This window comes from Bactrocera neohumeralis, chromosome 2, assembly GCF_024586455.1.
Source record: "Bactrocera neohumeralis isolate Rockhampton chromosome 2, APGP_CSIRO_Bneo_wtdbg2-racon-allhic-juicebox.fasta_v2, whole genome shotgun sequence".
Classification (NCBI taxonomy): domain Eukaryota; kingdom Metazoa; phylum Arthropoda; class Insecta; order Diptera; family Tephritidae; genus Bactrocera; species Bactrocera neohumeralis.
The window spans coordinates 18,222,087-18,244,127 of NC_065919.1; the positions used below are offsets into that span (position 1 = coordinate 18,222,087).

At 37.3% G+C, this 22,041-nt stretch overlaps 1 protein-coding gene across 3 annotated transcripts in view; it reads left to right on the forward strand.

The window, feature by feature from the left end:
• Positions 1-22,041, forward strand: part of LOC126751018 (cadherin-87A) — a 192,550-nt gene that overhangs the window by 107,839 nt on the left and 62,670 nt on the right. The gene's annotated exons all lie outside the window — the stretch shown is intronic.

Genomic DNA, 22,041 nt, shown 5'->3' on the forward strand with positions numbered 1-22,041 from the left:
TGGTCGCGTTAGAAAAATTTAATCTTTTACTAAGCGTCCGAGTTGTTATTCGACGATTTGCATCGTCCTACGATTTTATTTTATCCACATCGACTAAAAGATTCCTTCCAGGATCAATGACGGGACAAAATTTTGCAATTCTGGCTTTGGCACTCAATCAACACGTCTTCTACGTACGCATCACATAGTTTTCACCTTGCTTGAACTGAATTTTTACCCTTTTGATAGTAAAATAGTAAAATATGTCGAAAATGCTGTTTTCGATCTTCAATCTTCGATAATACGCCAAACAAAAACTATTCAAAAAATTTAGGAATATTTTGCGGCGATACTAGCCTTGAACTCATTTACAATGCTTTGAGGGTTGGTCAAGGATTGCGTAACCTCGTTATCAATAGGATCGAATCTCTTTGCGATAAGACTTGTATGGGTGCCAAGCCACAGTGGAGTCGCAGGCAATTGTAAAGTTGATGAGATAGTAAGGAAGGAATAGGAGCGGATCGATGCTCCGCTTCGGACAGCTTGGCCAAAGCTGGGCAAAGCTGCGTTGTCCCAAAATCCTTGTGGCCCAAGATTGATCGCAAAAGATCTAGTGATCTTTTTGCCCTCAGTAAGGCTAGCCTCTCCTAGTTGTGGGGGTTTTAATAGGCCATTTCCCTATTGGTGTCCATACTGAAAGGCTGGGAGTCTTACCAGGTACCATTTGCAGAATCTGTATGGAAGAATACGAGGTGGAATCAACTCAACACTTTCTTCTTGACTGTCCCGCGTTTGGGAGGTCAAGACTTAAACATTTAGGAACGCATACCTTCAAATATTTTACCGCACTGGCGGGAATGGAAATTAAACGCCTCTGCAAATTTGTATTGGCCATTAAGCGTTTTTCTAATTTATAAGTTCTAACAGAGGAGTTCTTCGTTTCTATGGCTTTACAAAGGACCACATATAGTAGTCCACGTGCGATCACGTGTCATCTAACTTAACCTAACCCGTTAGAAATCCATCAGTAAATTTGGCTTCAACTTTTGTTTTGAATTCATCGCATTATTTCAAGCATTTGTTCGTTGCTCCATTATTGAGTCTTGCACTTCTCAAACGGTTACTAATATAAAAACTACATAGTTTACTACAAGGAACCATAATTTCGAGCAATAATTACAAGACAGTGTACGGAATACCGATTCATAAAGAGTTCCTGAGGTCTTAAGCTCAGGTCTCAAAAAAAAAAAAATAAATAAATAAAAAGAAAAGTTTAGAGGTTATCTAAAACCAATGGTACAAAAAAGCTCCAAAATTAAGCCAATTGAAGCTATTGAACATCTTCTGAGCAGTAATCATTCATCAATTCTATAAAATACTATTTTTTTATTTTCTTATTAAAAAAAAATAGTATGAACTATTGCTATTCATGCCACTCACTAACACTAACTTAGTGCATAAGTATAGCTATAAAAAGGTTATGTACTCCAAACTGTAACCAAATTATTATAGCTATCATAAAATAAATTTTTACTATAAAAAAAAACATATAAATTTTATAGTTTTCGATTACACTGAGCACCCTCCCTATTGTGTGGTTCTCCTTTTACTTGCAGCTATTAAATGGCTTAAATAGCATATTTTCACTATTATTGGGAATGAACGATAAAACGAACGATTTATCTTCTAAACTGAAGCGTCAAATGACGCCACTTTTGGGGCCAGAACGCCAAGTTGCAAGTGAACATACAAGGGTGTGGTAACAACTAATTGAACTGACTGCCATCTTAATACTGTTTTATAACTGGTCTTGCCACTGGTTTCAACTTTCGCTCTCGTTCTTCATAACAACTTAAAACTTGACTTTCTCTACTTTGAGACTAGCAAATAATAATTTAGGCCCCAATATTTAATAAGGATGAATGAGGTATGATTCTGCGGGATTTCCGCAATAAATACCTAAACTCTCCCCGATGGATTGGATATTTTTTGGACTCCTAATTTTTTAAGCTTATATTTGACCGCCAATGAATTGATTGGACCTTTTAAGCGTGGCTTTGGATCTAAAAATTTGCAATTGGCCAGATATTCCTCATGCGATCCACTTCAATGTAGTATAAGCCTTCATGAAATTTATACCTACGAAATATTAAAACTTTAACAATATCGTCTGTCCAAGTTGTCTTTCTTAAGAACTAACGGCTTTCCAGACTAATTTGATAAAACAAATTCAACTCAATAGTTTCATCGTCTCTAAATTAATTAATTAACCAAATAGTGAGATGAGTAAATTCTACTCTCAACCAATCGATCTGACACCTTATAAGTTCTACTAATGCAGAATGATGAAACCGTGAACAAATCCGACCTGAACGTTTTGAAGTGATCGTAAGAAAAAATTCTAGAGCTTTGCATGGTCGAATATCGTGTAGAAGATATAATTGATAAGACGTCTAAAAAACATGCCTGCTGAACGCATCAACCGCCTCTACAGTTGTCGAAAAACGTGGACCTCTTAGTTTATTTTTTTCGTACGGGAATCAAACGAAGTCATTCGGTGCCCACATAACTCATCTAATCGTTGTTTTGAGTGCTCGAAAATGCGGTTGTTTCAGTCGAGATGTGAGAGCTCGTATTGTCGTGGTGAAGAGTGATCCATCTCCGGCGGTTGGTTTTCCTGATTTCTTGAAAGACAACTGACAAACAAATGGTTGTGTAGCACTCCAAATTTACTGTTATGCGTTATTTCAGTGATATGGTTTCGATAAGTCCAGTTTTTCAACAAAAAAAAAAAAACAGGCAACCATTCGCTTGGAAGTTCCTCGGCCGCGAACAACTTTTGTTGGGTTTAGCTAATCTGGAAGCACACATACAGTTGATTGCTGCTTACTTTCGGGCTCATCACATAAATCCTCGATTCATCAAGTGGCAAATTGTTTGGGATCCAAAGTAAACATTCTTTTTGTACAATCAAATGTTCAGGCAATATTGACCTTGGTCTCTAGTTATCTCTTCTAACTCACGATAGGTCACACGATGATCTGCCAATTTTACTTTACACATAACATCAATAGTTTTTGGAACAAGAACTGATTTTGTCACGAAATTCGTCTTGGAGTGAGCTACTACCTCGATTCAATTCCCCATACCATCCATAAAACTGTTTCTTGATAGAGTTTCGCTAAAGTTTGAATTCAGTTCACTGCTGCACTCTTTTTCAGTTAATCCATGACGAAATTAAAAAAAAATAATCGCGCGAAAATGTTTGCAATTTAATTATTTGGCCGGGTTGAATATTTTAAGTCACTGTAAACAACACAAATAGTATGTACAGCAAAAAAAATGTCAAACTTTACGAAAAAATTATGCGTTGCCATATTGCAACAAGAGGATTGCCAAAAACGGCAAAAAAAAAACCATATCATCCAAAGAGAACTGTCGACCCGGACCAGTCGAACTCCAATTACTTTTTGATGCACCCGCGTATGTTATTTTAAAATATATACATACATATATGTATGGAGGTATAGTGCAATACATATTGCCATAGTAAAAAGCATACTAAAAGAATATAAGAAGCCGATGAACTCTGCTTATTGTATCCGACAGCGTAGAAAACTCACTTGTAAATGTAGTGAACGAGTTAAAGTGACTGCTCCGCACTCGGAATAATTTTTCATGTGACTTCAAAGTCTCGCTATTTGTCTGTGATAAAGCTCTCATAGTGAGGGAAATATTTATGTATACATACACACATACCTACATGGCTGTATGGCCGACATGTTGGACTTAAATACGCAAGGAGCTCATATCTCAGTGCCTGTGGCTCCTGTCTGCTGTGCAACTTATCTGCACTTAAAAAAAAAAAACAAAAAACAAAAAAATATAAAATTAAAAAAAAATGAGGAGAAATTCTAAAAGCTGCATTTAGAGTTGAAAATCTCGTCAATTTTTATTTTTTTCCATCACGTCAACCCACTACTTCTTAACTACTTACGTACTTACGTACATACTTAAGTCATTTTTCATTCTCTTGCCACATTTTTACGGGCTTGCAGCTTAGATTGAGTAAACGCGGTAAAGTTCGTAAAAGTTCTCAAATTAAAGTGGGAAAAATTAGAGGAATTATTTTAGCTTAGACAAAAGCGTAAAGGAGCGCCATAAGAAGCATGCCAGCGTGGCATACAATTCGAAAAGACTTGAATACATACATACCTACATACATGTATCTATATGTATGTAAGTCTGCGAAACGATAAAGTAGAGAACAAATATCTATATATGTATAAAATATATATGTTTATAGCCGCGCCAAGCACTGTTAGCCAAAGGAAGCATTACCGCATGCCGGGCAAGTCGAGCTCCCAGCCAAGCGCAAACAAGCTGAGCGCCAGAGTGGTAAGCAAATATACGAGTCGTATGTAGCTTAGAAGTGCGAGTAAACGAAAAATAAAAAATCTGTGTATAAACTAGTCAATACCTATTGTGTGTGTCCAAAGACAATGCGCCCCAAGCTCCATTGCTGCAGCTTTTTTTCATTCGTTTTCTGTTGGCCTTATTCGGCGAGCGCACGTGGCAACACATATTTTCTTTGACACTTTGCAGGTGATGTCTCAAACATCTGCGCCAACTGGTCTCCGGAGCTATGGAAAAAATTTGCAAGCACAAACAATAGGCATACATATATACACATGTTTACTCACACTACATTTGCGTATGAATGTAAAGGGTGATACATTTCGAGGTTCTCTACTTTTTTTTTAAAGAAAACCCAAAGAAAGTTAGTATTTTGTGGGGAATGTTTATTCTCAATTCTTTAAAATGTTGGCCACGGCTATGTCTCAGATGGTCCATCCGTTGAGTCCAATTTTCGATGACTCGTTCGAGCATTTCGACTTGTAACTGGCGAATGATACGCATGATGGTTTTGCTCTGAATCGAAGCGGGATTGTCCGCATAGACTTTAGACTTTACTTATCCTCACAGGAAAAATTGAAACGGTGTGATATCACACGATCTTGGTGGCCAATCGACCGGTCCAAAATGTGAAATTATCTGCTCCACAAAGTGTTCTCTGAATAAATCCATTGATTGAAATGATTAGTGGGAAGTGGCGCTGTCTTGTTCAAACCGAATGTCGTCTTGGTCACGAGCTTCAATTTAAGGCATCAAATAGTCGGTTAACATGGCGCGATAACGGTCGCCATTGACGGTTACGTTCTCACCGGTATCATTTTTGAAGAAATATAGACCGATGATGCCATACAAACTACACCGAAACGTTTTTTCTGGATGAAATATAAATTCTTGAATCTCTTCAGGTTCCTCTTCGTCCCAAATGCGGAAAATTTGCTTGCGTACTGGAATTGTTCTATTCGGTCGAATATTATCCAATAATGAATGCGAAGCACAAGGAACACATTCTTTACAGAACATGAATTTTCGTAATAAAGTTGAACGATTTGCAAACGTTGTTCAGACGTAAGTATTTCCATGATGAAATGCCAAACAATACTGAATAAAAATAACATGACAGTTGTCTGAAGGCTGTCGAAAAATGGCACGCCACTTGGATCACCCGTTATATTAATCAACATATAAATCTTTCTTTGTCTACAATTAGTGGTGGACCTAGTGTTTAGATTGAATGAGGGAGGCTATGTGTGGTAAGTTTGTCGGCCAATAAGCCGCACTCAAACGCGACCTGATTAGTTTCATTAGAGCTGCCTTTAAATAAGAACTGGTCGCACTCTGAAGACTCATCTTATACTTTTTATATAGGATTATGATATATCTAGACCTCCGCTGGGGATTTTAAATACTCTCTACACTTGCACGAAATTGTTAAGACAAAATGAAATGACATTGTGAAGGCCTCAGTTTTGGCCATAACCTCGTCATTCGAAGAAAATTTCTGAAGACCAGAGCTGGTGAAAACGGTGAATATGGATTCAATTCGAAGCCCAATTCATGGATTTTTGACATCGTTTTCACTGACTTTTCGCACGGTGCATTATCTTGGTGAAACAGAAAAGTTTTCCTTAAAATTCGGGGGTTTTCAGCGATTTCGTTCTTCAAACGATCCAATAAGGCTATCTGACAATTGTCAGATTTATACAAGCACCTTCTGAAGATTCGGGCTAACAAAATCATATGGATTTAATTCTAGTATTGACCTGTTGAGTGTCTGTTTTCGAACTTTAAGAGTCATTTCAACGGTTTTCGATGTCTGATTCCCAGTATCTTCAGCTAAGGTCGTCCCCAATTCGGTGTACACCCACTTTATAAACGGCATTTCTTTCATATTCCAAGTTTACATTGATGTATCATGATTACTAACTATGAACCAAGTTGATTATTCTTCAGTGCTCACACTTTTCTCCATTTAACTCCATTTTTTAAAAGATCCTCCAATACTGCTCATTTACCCTGTATTTTCAAACAACCGAACAGCCAGCCGTCATCGCTTCATTACTTCCTTCAATCCGTTTCAAAGTTATCGCTTAATTTCTTAAAGCGACCACATTTAAACCAAATCTACCTCCCAGGGATTTGCTAAGTTGTATCACTTTTCGTTTACCTTTCGTATTATTTCCCAATAAGTAACGAATTTTAGCAAATATTCATGTACTTATGTAGTATCTACGTAAGTAGTGTGAGCACTGTCTAAAGTGCAAACATATTTATCAACAAATATTTGCGAATTCATATAGGAGATGCCCGCAAGCGGCACTTTGCGAAAGAGCAGTTTTCTGAGGAAAGGACCACAGCAACAGCTAACATGCATTTTAGTGCATATACCCTGTAGGCATAGCCAAAACTGAATCAGGACGGAAGCAATGGAAACAAGTGGTGGCGAACCACATCTGGTATACCCGGCATACTTTTGAAAGGACGAGAACTAGACTAAAATGGAGAGTGTATTAGGCCAAAAAAGTGTACTCGAAAGAATTCGACTGTTTAAACGTTTGGCACATAATTGTGGTCCCATATTACCTGTGTTTGGACATGTTTACTATATGTCTGCCCATTAAAAATAAACAACATTTTTTTGTAGGATATACATAAATACATATATGTACATATGTATGTCTTCAAGGTTGTATCACCAAAACTATTACCCGGATCAACGTTCGCATTTAGAACAAGAGTTTAATAAAAAAATTATAAAAATAAAATCAATTTTCAAACTCATTACGTCTCTACATGATAAGGTTTTCCAAAATCAGCAAAAGATATTAATTTCAGTATAGATCTCTTAAGAGAACCATTGCGCCAAAAGCAGCTGATTATATTTTGGGTTTCCAGAACAAACACGAAATTTTACTCATCGAAAATTACATTATTGTTTTCTAAAAATATTCGCCATTAATATTTACATACTTTTGCATGAGTTTGTACCAATTTTCGAAGCATTTTAGCTATCTAATTGAGGTATCTCTCCTTAAGTTGTCGAAAATCATGAACCTGTGATTATTTTTTACGAACGCGAATAAAAAGAAGGCATTCGACAGCAAGTCGGGACTATACGTCGGGTGAGTTATGAAATCGATGTTTTCAGGTTCATTTTGTGGTTTTTTGAGAGACCCGATTTCAGTGGTTGGTTTTCTTGATTTCTTGACAGACAACTGGCAAACAAATGGTTGTGTTCAACTCAGAATTTACTATTTTGTGTTGTTTCAACGGCATGGTTACGACGGGACCAGTATTTCCAATAAAACCGGCAACCATTTTTGCTTAAAAACAGGTGTGGGCTCCAACGTGAGCCTATTTTTTTTTAAAGTGAAATGTTCATGCAATATTGAATGTATGCTGGTCCCACTAATGTCTATAGTTGTCTCTATCTCGCGATAAGTCACATGACGATCTTGTAATATCTGTTTGCGTACAGCATCAGTAGTTTCCGGAACAATAACTGATTTTGCACGACCTTCCCGAAATTCTGCTTGGAATGATCTACGACTTTGATTGAATTCATCATACCATCAATAAACAGTGGTCCTTGATGGAGCTTCATCTCCAAAAATTGAATTAAGTTCATCGATGCACTGTTTCTGAGTAAATCAACGATTAAAGATTTTAAAAAATAATTGAGCGAAAATGTTAAATAACGAATCATGTTTTGGTGTGAAGAATATTTTAAGTTACTTTAAACAACACAATTAGCGGTCATATGTCAAAATGTTCTGAGCATGCATACCATCAAAAATGTCAAACTTTACGATAAAATTGTGAGTTCCCAGTTTGCAATACAAATGTTGCCAAATGCCGAAATATAAAAGCGAACCTACGTACAAAATTATTTAGGCCATATTTAGTAGAGGCTAGACGAAAAATTTTCACCGAAGTTGTATGGATAATGGATTATTATAGATTAAAACATTTTAATATCGGTATTCTGCTTGAGACGATTGTCTCATGTCTCTAATTGTCACAATAGTAATTTAGTGACTCTGTTAGTCAGGAGCCTAATTTTGGTATTCTGGCAGATACAGCAGATTATTAGTGACATGAGATTAAAACCGATATAAGACTTTGCTAAGATCGGCAAACGCGCTTTTGAAGTGATCACGTGAACTAAGAGTGAGTGTGGGCAATCATAGAATCCATTTTAATAATTTGACTGCACCACTTGGTATTGGTAAAGATTAACAGTGAAGAAAATGAGTGGCGCTTGTCCAGATTGTAGTTTCGTCTTACCAAAAGGTTCGCCAGAAGTAATATTTTTATTATTTTTACACTAACTAAACACGAGTTCTTACAAGCCCTGTCCTCTTAAGCACTTTCTTTCTTAGATTGTCCAATCTTAGTCAAAAAGTTTTATTCGACCAATCTTTTAACGAGATAATTAAAGCAGTTATGAAGAGAAACATTGCTTAAGTACTGTTGGTCGTACAGATCTGAAATTTTTTCTGGGGTTGAGCACAAGTTTTACTCTTCTCAATTTATTTTGAAGATATCAATGCTTGTCAGCCTTCGTGGCTTATTCCAAAACAGCTCATTAAAATGGTATTGTTTTTCACATGGCATGGTTTACTGGGACAAAGTCAGCCGTTTCTACATTTTCAGGCCATTTTCCTTGCGCTTTTACGATATGTTCTCCGCTTTAATTGGCTAATTGGTTTTCAGATGTTGCCGTTGGTGAGAGGAAAAATAAAACTGAAAGAATTTCACAAATTCGTTTATTTCAAATTCTCCTAACTCAATTCCGTATCTCATCATTCGGTTGTTTCTCAGTTTTTTTCGTTTTGATTACCTGGATTTGCGAGACATGCTTTTGAGTTGTTTTCATTTCTTGTTTTTCCATTTGTATTTTGACACGAAGTAAAATGCAAATACACATGCTTTTCATGCCATCGTCCCGCTTGTCATGGCCTACATTCATTATGTGAAAATCTTGAAATATTTATTCCGCTTGTGTGCATATTCTTTGTGTTTATTACCTTAGGAAAACCGAAGGACAGTTTGTGTGCACTCACTAAGTAATTCACTCTCAGTTGTTAAGGAGTTTTTTTTTACTTGAATTACTTACGTAATGAAATATGGGCAATCAGCCTGATGAACTTGAAAGCTTTAAGTGAAATTTTGCATAATATGCATACATTTCAAAAATCTTAAATCTTATAAGTAATAGACATAACATTTTCATATAATTTCCTATAAAAATTCTTAGGCGGCCTACGAACGTCCGAACGAATTGCGAAAGAAATATTTTTCGTGACAGAAATATACTCGTAATTTTGAGATTGGCTATTATTACTAATACTAAAACTATATTTTAACATACTTTTCGTTGTTTACTCTGAAAAATATTGGCATCTTACTATGAAGCACGGCTCAATAATTTTCTTTCTTGCATTTCTAGTTGTCTCTTATAAACTTTTAAATGCCCAGCATGCCAATAATAAAGGCAGGTATCATGAAGAAATTTTGCTGTTGGCATCTTTCTCGACATCAAGTGGGCTTCCAATAATGTGCACCTGGAGGCGGTAGTTAAATCCCTCGAAAGGTTTGTTGTGCAATCGAACCTAAAGTTTTTCATATATAGTCTTTTTTGCGATGGTAAGGTCGTAACGTAAAGGTTAATAGTGGTAAAGGTTAACGGAGAAACTCAGCAAGATTCCCACTGCTTTAGATGGTTAGCGACCTATTTAAAGATGTCGGCGAACGAGGTTGTCGGGTGATATCCTATGCTGACGATGGTGTTCTTATGGTAAAAATAAAATTCCTATATACCGTCGTTGGGCTAACCGAAGGATACCTCAACCTGGTATCCAACTGTGCGAATAGAAGTGGTTTAGCCGCCAACCCAACTCACTTACTGTGCGCTCAGAGCTAGTCAAGGAGTGTATGAATGTCCTCACTGAAATAACAACAAGCTACTACTTGTTTGGTTGCCTGTTCAAAATGGAATTGCTGTCAACTGCAAAGCCGAAGTGTTCAGCTGACATCGAATTGGGGCCGAGTTGGATATCCATTAGTATCTTGCGTTTTAGCAATGAACCAATTGACCTCGCGTGAGCTTATCAGGCGCCGGTCGCCGTTGAAGGAGATTGAGGTGGAAATATCAATGCACTTTCTCCTCTATTGTCCTTCTTTGCCCGATTGAGGCTGAATCATCTCAGTAATCTTAGCTTCGGCAAAACACAAGGCATAGGCGAAACAGATATTAGCCCTTGAAATTTCTGGCAGGCTTTGATATGTAAGGGTCTTATGACTCTTAAGAGCTTATAAGTACCACAACAGACCGGCGTTCTTAGCTATCCAGATGAGATCCCTGTTAGGATCGACCTCAAAACATAACCTAACCTTCTTTAATTATCGACTTTTTGTTGGAGAAAACGAACGTTAGAAAATGGATATAGCTGAGGTTAAGCTTGGTAAAAAATAATATGGAAACGGCTTATTACTCAGAAAAAAATCTCGGTGCAATAAGATCAAATCTCTTTATTGGCTAGCACGGTTTTGTACAACAAGCATATGAGAATCCATATCTAATCCTCAGAAGGCTGGTATGATTACAAAGCCACAGACTACCCACTTCTTCAAACCTCTCATTGGTGTATCCATTTAGATTCATACCCTCAATAAGTAAATCTTATCTGCTTTTCATAACGCAATTGTGATCCGTTTCTTTTCAGCCTTAAAAGCTCGATATTCTTTGAAGCAAAAGTTAGGAAGTACGCATAATTTCGATACCGCTGACTCGTTATATCCCCCAATCCGATGTGTGTCTTGACTGCATTTGGCTAAGATATGCATTTTAAAAGAAATCTTATGAAATACTTATGATCGATTCACATACAACTTTCCTCGCTTTCCTTGACGATTCATGCAAAAAAATTCTCGACGTATGCCTTTCTGTCAAAGCAAATTTATGACGCAAAGCGAAGCAAAGTAAGAAAAAGTTGTATTATAATGGCCCACTAATGTAACAGTGATGCCGACACTACGTCAAAGATTACAATTCAGAAATTTAATGAACTTAAAGTTGTAGTTCTTTGGCATCAGCGATGCTTTATGGGAGTTATTCGTGGAACCACACTTATAATGAAATGAGAAAATTCGGAAAACCAGCCAAACTTCGTCATCATCAAGTAAAGACTTCTTGCGTAGGGAACAGGAATCTTAAAGGAAACTTTTGTTATAATTTCATACTTCGTCGTGACCCGAATTTAAGAGTACTCCAAACGAACCATCTTCTAGGCATTTACTCTTTTTCGAAGAACTTTTTTCCGCCTCTTCGCCAAAAGACGTTTTTGTGGTATTTTTATGTAGTGGATTTATCTGAACAACACTGTAAAAATAAATACAAAAGCGCATCACCAAGTTTACATATAAAATATTTCTCATAAATATGTATGTGTAAAATCCTAATATAGTAGGTATCCTTGTGCACGTAAGTCTGTTGAACGAACACCCTAAGTGACGCTGTTGGTCATGCAGAAACTGCTCATGTCCATTGTGGTTGGGATGCGGTTGCCCAGGCAGTGTTGAGTGGTAGCTTGTGCAAACATTCGGCTCTTTTTAAACTTTGCCTGCGGTTGCCGTAGCCTCCAGAACCTGAGAGCCACTCACTTGCGTTAGATTCATATATTTAGTACACACATGCATCTATATTTTTCCATTATCTCCGTTTGTAACAGGATAATTTACTTCGCAAATATGGGAGGTTAATTCTGCAAAATATATTATAGGTTAATTAATTGCAACATTGTGTACACAGAGTACTTAGGCAAGTAAATAGACAAATAAGTTTCACCAGTAAATCTTCAACGCGTAGTTCTTTAAAGCAATTTACTTGGAAAATATTACATGAATCCATTTCAGTGACCCAATTTATGAAATTGCATCAGTCAATGGATTTATTGAGAGAACACTTCGGTGTGATCTAACACCGTTAGACATTTGCCTGTTGGGATATGTAAAGCCTAAAGTCTATGCGGACAATCCCGCTTCGATTCGGACCTTCGAGCAAAATACCAGGCGTATCATTTGCCAGTTACCAGTCGAAATGCTCGAACGATTCATCAAAAATTAGGCTCAACGGATCTGAGACGTAGCCGCGGCTAATATTTGTAAGATATAGTCTTCAAAAAATAAATGCCAAATAATGTTCTTTCGAATGATAAGAAACATTCGCCATTAAATTTGAAGTTTTTGCGTTTTTTCTTAAAAAAAAAGTAGGGAACCTCGAAATGGATCACCCATTTAGAGAAAAGCCTTTGTAAAGTATATGATAGCAATTCGATGATTTTGAAACGATTAAACCCTTTTATATAGAAGAAGCTTGATATTTGGAAAAAGGATGTTTTTCTATCTGCGCGAGGGCTTTATGAATTTTCAACTTTATCAAAGACCAGAAGTCTATCAAACTTCATTTAATTATATCTGATTATTTTTAGTCTTCTTTTGTGCGATAGTTCTTGAGGTAACTCTGTGTAGGCTAAATTGGATAAATAAGACATTTATTCTCAAAGTTCTACCAGTCAGATTGTATAGAGAAATGTCGAGATCTCTTATTTATAAGATCAACCGAATTTAACACCGACATCATTGTTATGAATGCAGCTGGTCACAGTTCCTTGGAAAGCCCTTTATTAATATTATCTGAAGCTTCAATTCCGTGCTTCCTTTATTGCGAAACATAAGGAGTTCCAAAAGTTGCGAAACATTTCTCTACTAAAATACGAAGTTTCGACAGAGTACGTGAAAGAAGGTGAAGCTGCTCATCAAAAGTTGTTGTATGTTCTCTGTTTCCGATTTTTTTATCATGAGCCGATGTTTCGAAGGTCTTTCCTTCTTCTTTCATTCCTGTGAGAGCGCTGGTCGATTGTATCTTCAACAAATTGTATGTAGTTATTTTCTTTGAAAATGGAAAGAATTGTTAGTATCTTTAAGTACTAAATGTTATTCGCTTCAAACTGGATGATCATCCTTCAATTTTTTTAATCTATAAGTAGATCGCATGACTGCATTAAATTCTTTGTAAATTTGAAATGCGTTTGAGATTATCAGCCCACCAGCTGTGGCCTGCCGAGCAATGAAAACAAATTTCAACAATCAAATCAACATCAACAGATGGGTACCTAAGGAGTCGTAACCAATTTACTGCTTTTACAACAAACAACCCACATACGTAACCTAATAATTTTTACACACATGGCTCCTGGTATCATCGTTATGACATTCGTACATATGAACTTATGGAACATGTGCGTCGATTCAAAATTGCGCTCACATTTTATTATGCATTTGTAGGCGAATTTGCATAAGAATCAGGTCTGATAAAAAATCTTCAAATTACAGCATTGCAGTTGGAACTGTAAAAAGTTGTGAAAAGTGGGAGAAGAAAAGAAAGACTAATGTCAAGTAAAGCGACGTCAGTATGGCTAAACTAATGTGATTATGCGCGTTTATATAACGAACGACGGAGGGAGTAGCATAAGTTATACCTACATACATATGTATATAATAATGTGATTTGTATTATGTAAATTTCAAGTTCTTGAACTGCGTTCCTAATATTTATTTTTTAAGTCTCCAGAACATTACTATATGTAGATACATTTGTGTAAGCGCTTTCAAAATCGCAGTTTAAATAGTGTCAAATCAGTTTCGGAGGATTCTGTTGTCGTTGGTCTGTTTGTAAAGGCTATAAAGTACTTGCAGCCAATATGCACTGATATTTCAAAGTTGGCTACTTTTTTTAAGAAAAAATACAGAAACTTCAAATTTAATGGGAAATGTTTATTACGATTCGAAAGAAGATTCTTTGGCATTTATTTCACGAGGATTATATTTTTTAAATTGGCTGCGACTACGTCTCAGAAGGGCCATCCGTTGAGTCCAATTTTCGATAAATCGTTCGAGCATTTCGATTGGTAACTGGCGAATGACACGCATGATGTCTTGCTTGAAAGCCTGAATCGAGCAGAATTGTCCGCATAGACTTTACACTTTACATATTTCCACATGCAAAAATCTAACGGTGTGAAATCACACGATCGCGGCCAAACGACCGGCTCAAAGTTATTATTATCTTCCTACCGAAGTGTTCTCTCATTAAATCCATTGATTGGTGCGATGTGTAGGAAGTGGCGCCGTCTTGTTGAAACCAAACGTCGCCGTGATCACGAGCTTCAATTTCAGGCATCAAATAGTCGGTTATCATGGCGCGATAAAGGTCCATTGACGATTACGTTTTCACCGGAATCTTTTTGAAGAAATATGGACCGATGATTCCACCGGCCTACAAACCACACCAAACCGTTGTTGTTTCTGGATGAAATAGCAGCTCTTGAATCTATTCAAGTTAGTCTTCGTCTCAAATGCGGCAATTTTTCTTGCAGACATGCCCCATTGACCCGGAAATGGGCCTCATTGCTGAACAAAATTTGGCTCGAAAACGTCGGATCTTCTTGGAACTTTTCAAGAGTTTATTGAGCGAAGCAATGTCGCTTGGGAGGCTTCAGTTCTGCCACAAACTGTATTTTGCACCCTTTCAATTTAAGATCTCGACATAAAATGCGCGAAGTCGTTGCATACGTTTTCAAGAACCGTTTCCCAGATGCTACGAACGTCGCCGAATCGACTCTCCAGGGCCTTCGTATACACTCTCAGCTACTGCTGCTATGTTTTCTCCACTACGTGCTGAACGTGATCTATTCGGTCGAATATTATCCAGTAATGAATGCTGGTTCTTATGATGTGTGGTAGTGTTGCGAGCAGTGCGCCAATTATGTTGAACATAAGTTAAAAGTTCGGGAATATCAGACTCAGGTTTCTTAAAACGTTTAAAGAGTTGTATTGGGAAGTTGTAAAACATTTTTTGTTCTGTTAAGAACACCTAACTTCTGTATTGATTTAATGATGATCCAATTGTTCGAAGGAACTCCACATTACTTATTATTAAATTTTTAAACTATTTTATTCAACGTAGCCAGTAATCTTTATTTCCGTTTATATCGAATTATCCGTCGTGGATCACAAATGGATGTCGGATTGAGCTCAGACTATTCTAAATCAAAAACAAGAAATAACGTACACTTCGATTGGACCGAAGCTATAAAATCCTAAACCAATAAAAAGTGTCCATAATAGACCTTGACTTTGACCCATCAGTTGCTATGGCAGCTGTGCGCCACATTTATCCGATCTGAAAAATTTCTTCGAAGCATCATTGCCTTAACAAATAATCTACTTCAAATTTCTTTACGATATCTTGTCAAATGAAAAAATTTTCGTTTTAAGCCCTCGATCCGTATGGTTCAATATAATGGTTTGTCAAAAAAGTCTTGCGGTATTTTTATTGAATTTTTTTTTATTGAAATTGAAATGAATTTTTGATGACTCACGCCCAGCTCTTGACCGATGCTACGGCTGCTACTATGCCGGTCTCTTTCAACCAATTCAGCGATTTTATCGCAGTTTTCGACGACAGGCCTTCCGGAGCGTGGCGCATCTTCGACCACCTCTACACCAGAACGAAAACGTTGAAACCATCGTTGTGCGGTGGAAATGGAAACTGTATCGGGTCCATAAACTGCACAAATTTTATTGGCGGCTTGAGATGCATTTTTGCCTTTATCGTCTCTTTTCTCTTTTTTTATTTTGCTCCATGTTTGCGACGCTATAACTCACGAACGACTTAAAAGAAACGACAATCAATCAAACACGTGTTAGCGCGTGAAATGAGCTTTCCAAAAAGGTATAGCATGACCCGCTGCGACGAATAAAACTAGAACTACGCGCTTTCAGCGCCAACTAGCGTAAATACCGCAAGACTTTTTTGACAACCTATTACATACATACATACATATGTATACGACAGCTAAGTATGTGCTATAGTGGTTCTATATCGGCGGTTCTAGCAAATGAGTATGCTTTTTAGGGAGGAAAAAACGTGAACAAAATTTTAGATCGATATCTTAAAAATTGAGAGACTGGTTCACGTACATACATATTTTCAGACAGACCGACTTGGCTAATAGTGGAAAACTCTGAAACGGCTTCGGTTTCGTCTGTATCTAATTTAATAGGCACGAATATTTCAAAAGATGAACGGATTGAGTCCAGAGTTTTCTAATTTTTTTTGTTTCATGGTTATTTGAAATATATGGTGACCCTTTCTGTTCTTCGCCTAGCATTCCAATAAATACCGCTTATTTTTTGGCTTCAACAAAAGGACGGAGAAGGCGCTGTTACCAGTTTTTCACCATCCAACATCTGCAAAGTCATGTGTTAAAGCTCTGATAATATCAGCCCTTTCGCAAAGTTGCATGACAAGGAACACAAGCGAAGCAAAAAGTCACCGATTTATCAGAAAGTATTGAAAAATTCGTGCAGTTCAATTTACATTGCATGCAACATGTTGCACCATTGCAAGTCAACTGCAAATTGGCATACTTTTGCAATGCTTTTGATTGTAAAATACCAATGCTGAATGTGACAAAGAGCAAATATAACGAAATCAAAGAAGAGCGAAGGAAAAATCAGTGCATCTTGCGACGTGCAGCATTTGTTAGTGTTGGACATACGATATGCCTGCCACGGAAGTTGACGCACAAGAGCGCTGGGTGAATGCGAAAGCGGGTGGAAGCGTGAAAAGTAAACCTTGCAACGTGATGCAATGCAACCGCACATACTATACATACATATGTATAAATATGTATAAATGAAAATATAAATATGCATGAATGTATGTATGTACGCATGTAAATATGCCGATTGTGCTTGCGTGTGTGTGACATTGAAAAATTAGCAACAAATTGCAGCAATTGCGCTTGAAAGTTAAATAACTGCAAGCGCTTACACACACACACACGCATACAACCGTACTTAAATACATGCAATTATGTCGCTCATAGAATATAATGACAGTAATGTAATATATAGAAAAAAATTACAATAATAACAAAGCTGATAATTGAGCGATTATATAAGCATAAATAAATGAAATGTGTTTCACAGTTATTATTGTTAGCCACAGACATTGTTTGTTTTTATTACCACTTAGTTGTTTTTGTTTTTTTGTTGCATTTTTTCTGCTTGTTATTGCGATTATTATTACTATTGTATTATTTTATTATTACATTCACCAAGCGTTAGCACATTTTACTGCACAATCGTCTGTTTGCTGCTCTTCACTTTGCTTGTGTCTCTGCGTTTTTTGTTGTGCGATATTTTATTTCTTTTGTTGCTGGTTTATTATTGTGACATTAAATGAGCAGCACAAGTGGAATTTGAGTGGTTTTCGCCACTTGCAGCCACTCGAAGGCGCCATAAGAAAAGCGAAATTAAAAAGAAGAAGAAGGTGAAGACGAATACGAAGACGTAGAAGCGTAACGAAAACAACTTGACGGCCCAGCATTACACAATGAATCGCCCACGAACCGTTAGACAAGTATTCAGCTAATATAGTCAAGTGGGCATTGAGCAGCAACTTCGGGTTGCAAGAAGTGGCGATTATTTTCCACAACCCAATAACAAATATTAAGTTTAAATGCTAATTTAAGTAATATGTGAAAAGCAATGTAGTCGATATATAACCGCCTAAGCGCTGTCTACGCCAATAAAGAAGATTATGAATTTTCGAAATGATTTTTAAGAACAGCCTATAAGCTAATTTGCGTTCAAAATACTTGACGGTAGGTTCCGAACCCTGAGCTATCAGCGCACAGTCGTTTCTTTTTTTCGCAATGTAAATAAAACGAGATGAGAAACGACTTCTTGCAATACAGGCAAAAACGATCGTTTCTCAAGGAGAAAATATCTCCAATTAAGTTAGGTAAGATGATCCGTCTCCAAGTAAGCATCAACAACATACCAACTTAACTTATTGAACACAACCTCACCTGTCTATATAGCTGAAGCCGAATGATAACCATGCCCACCCACGAATAACGGGTCTGTTGAAATTTACTAAAAGTGCCATAACACAGTAATGTGCGAAAATATTGATTTATATATATAATATTTCAATCCCTCCGATACAGAATATGCGATTTTCACTGTTCACGACTGATCTTTTCTCAAAATTATCAATCAATCTGAGTTTTATATAATTGAAATTTAGTGAACAGATAATAATTTGACGTTCTTCTTCTTTAATATGACATTGCCGAGTTAACAACAGCGCCCCAGTCGTTTCTTCTTTTCGCAATTTGATTGTCAACAATTCGAGATGCCAAGTGTAGCCAGGTCCGTCTACACCCGATCTTTCTCACAGGGTGGATGTCTTTCTCTGCTTCCTGCGGCGGGAACTGCGACATCACCGCTGTCTCTTAATTCGCTGTACACTCTTATAATTAGAAGAAGTTAGAATATTGTACCTTCTCTATTCAGATCTGCAGCTCGAATTATTTTATTTATTATTCCAGAAGTATATTGAAGAAGTCGCACGATAAGGAATCGCCTTGTCTGAAACCTCGTTTGGTTTGAACGGCCAGAGAGATCCTTCCTATCATGGCGGAGCTATTGCTCAACGTCTGCTTTCATAGAGTAGTCAGTTTCGCGGATGACACAAATTCAGACTTAGCGGCATAAATGCGGCTCCTTTTCGTGCTTGCAAAAACAGCTTTGAAATCGACAAAGTGGTGGTGTGTGTCGATCATCTTTTGACGGGTCTTTTGCAAGATTTGGCGCAAGGTGAATATCTGGTCGGTAGCTTATTTTCCAGGCCTAAAACCACACTGATAAGAGCCAATCAGTTTGTTGACGGTGGGCTTTAATCTTTCACACAATACGTTCGATAGAACCTACATATATGTACATATATGCGATGTTGAGGAAGCTTATCCCACGGTGGTTGACGCAAATTGTGGGGTCTTTTTGTCTGTGAATTGAGCAGAGCACACTTAGATTCCAATTATCGGGCATGCTTTCGTCCGACCATATTCTACAAAGAAGCTGATGCATGCTCCTTATCAGTTTTTCGTCGCCGTATTTGAATAGCTCGGTTGGCAATCCATCGGCCCCGCCGCGTCAGACGAATAATTGCTATTCGAAATTCTTCATGATCGGGCAATGGAACGTCCGCTCCATCGTCATTGATTTGGGAATCGGGTTTACCACCTCCTGGTGTTATGCTTTCACTGCCATTCCCTCCATAATTTTAGTATGGTCTGGGCATCAGTCAATAGATCATCTCTGGTGGTTCTATAAGATTATGATTCCTACTTGAAACCTGCCGTTAATAGTCACGCCTTTTTGTAGAATTTTCGAGCATTACTCCTGTCGGCCAGCTTGTCAAACCCTTTGTACTCAGGCATTTCGGCCTCTCTCTTTTTTGTCTGCAAATGCCTCTCGCTTCCTTCTTCAACTCTCTATATCTATCCCAGTTGTGGGTTTAAAGTTTGAAAATCTGGTGTAAAATTTTCAGAAGAAAAATCTAAAAATACCAATAACATAAACAATCCAATAGACTTGACATTTTTACACAACATTCTTGAGCATTCATTTAAAACAAAAAAAAATATCGAAAAAAACTCAAAAGACTTACTTCCCATTAAACCTAATGTGGTTTAAAACGAAATATGAGTGAAATCTGTCGATAGCTTGGTTTAAACCTCATACACTTAAGGCACTGATCGCTGATCTTCAATAAAATGTTCGATTACACCAAATTTAGCTCTTCATTACTCGGTTCATTTATTTTTTACTCGAAGTTAATGGAAATTTTAATTTAGTTTTTTAATATTCAAGCTCCCACATGAGTTATTTTCCTTATTTAATATTTACTGTCCTAAAACATGTGCTTTCAATAAGCAAGTTTGTGATATACTTAAGTTGGTGCAGTTAGCTTTCTTTTGCCATTCGACTAGTTCTAGTTAACACTTGGGAAATTTGAAAGAATCTTAAATGTCTGCTGACTGCAAGTTATTGCAATTTTGTGTACGAACTGTAGCCTAAATGCGATCCAAAGCTACTCGTTAAAGATAGATAAGTCATTAGTAGAAACACGTTTCCATAGCAACGATATCTTTCTTTTTTCTAGTGCGCTTAATGCCCACCATTTGAAGAGTGTACGCACTCAGCTCCATAAGAAGACGACATTTACATATATGCAACTCTAACTATAGTCAATTCATGCTTTATTCTTCGTTTCTTCTTCTTCTTCTTCTTCTTATGGCACAATAGACAAGTTTTTCAACTCAAGGCCACGAGCAGTACACGCTTCCGCCCAACCAAAGCCAGTTCGATTCACTTCGAACACCACTCACCACTCAAGCATGTCGGCATACACACTTTTGGACAGATCCATACATATGTATGTGGGTATGTGTATGTGGCAACTCTTCAGTATTCGCCTTTCGTATGCATTTCAATTTCATTATTGTTCGCACGTCACACTGCGCTGTCTTTGGGTCGTACTGATTGCCGCCTGATTGACTGACAGTCACTGTCAGTGTCATTGTTGTCAACACCATTGTTAGTTAGCACACGGTCAGTGCCTTCATTTGCAGCGGCCAGTAGATATGACTCGGATGCTCGACACTATGGCCAATGTCGTTAACAATAAGCGTCCAAATCTCAGTTGCAGCCGCAATTTTCTGCACACCAATCCAGCTTATTGTGTTTAGCGTTGAACCATTCAATGCGTCTAACTGGAGCTAAGTCTCACAAATACACACGTTGCAAGTAGTGTGTTAGTTTTTCGTAAGTACTCGTACGCTGAGGCGCTGATAGTTGGAGTTTCGTTTTTAGAAACTTTGTTTGCTTTTACTCGCTTATTCTGCTCACGTAATGATGATGATAATAGTCGCACGCCTCAGCCAGCCACTTCTTGTGCCAAACTGCAGCTGGAAACGCTTCGATTTGATATGCTCTGTCGTTTGGGCCTTCGTTCTAGTAATTCTACTTCCCACTCTTTTTGCGCCAATCATTTTTGTATTTTCTGTGTTCACTGTGTTCTTTTTTGTATACTCTTAGCTTTTGGCGAGCCACTTAAGCTGACGCTTTTGTGGTCCACTTTATTTCGTCCATTTGTGCCATGCACTTCACTCTTGTACCACGTTTATTCTATTTTGGTGAAATGCTCACGTACCACGGGAACTTCGTTGACTGTATATACATACATATGTAGGTACATATATATATGTAAGTATATAGCGACAGATGTATTATATAAATATTTGTACAATTTCTATTATTCTTTCCATATTTTCATTTTGATTGATTAATTCAAAGGGGAGCTTTTATACACCTGATCACAAGAGAGAGCTCCAATGGGCAAATATCGTCCCTTTGAAACCAAAAAAAAATTTAATTTTAAGAAAAATATTGCGCTAACGAATTTTAAGATTTGGTTTCAAAAGTCTAGTAATGCATAATTAATGTTACATCTCCGAGAAATAATCCTTGCAAAATTATTCAGAAATATAAATAGCATATCGTCTTTGTTGCTTTTTTTGTAGAGAAAGAAAGCATTATCCAAATAATTTTGAGGAAGACTGTGAGTTGTAGTCCTTTGAAGTGTACAAATCGGTGTCCATTCGAATTACGTAGACCCGACACATGTCAAATAATTTTGATAAAAACTGCTCGTTAACAGTCATTTCT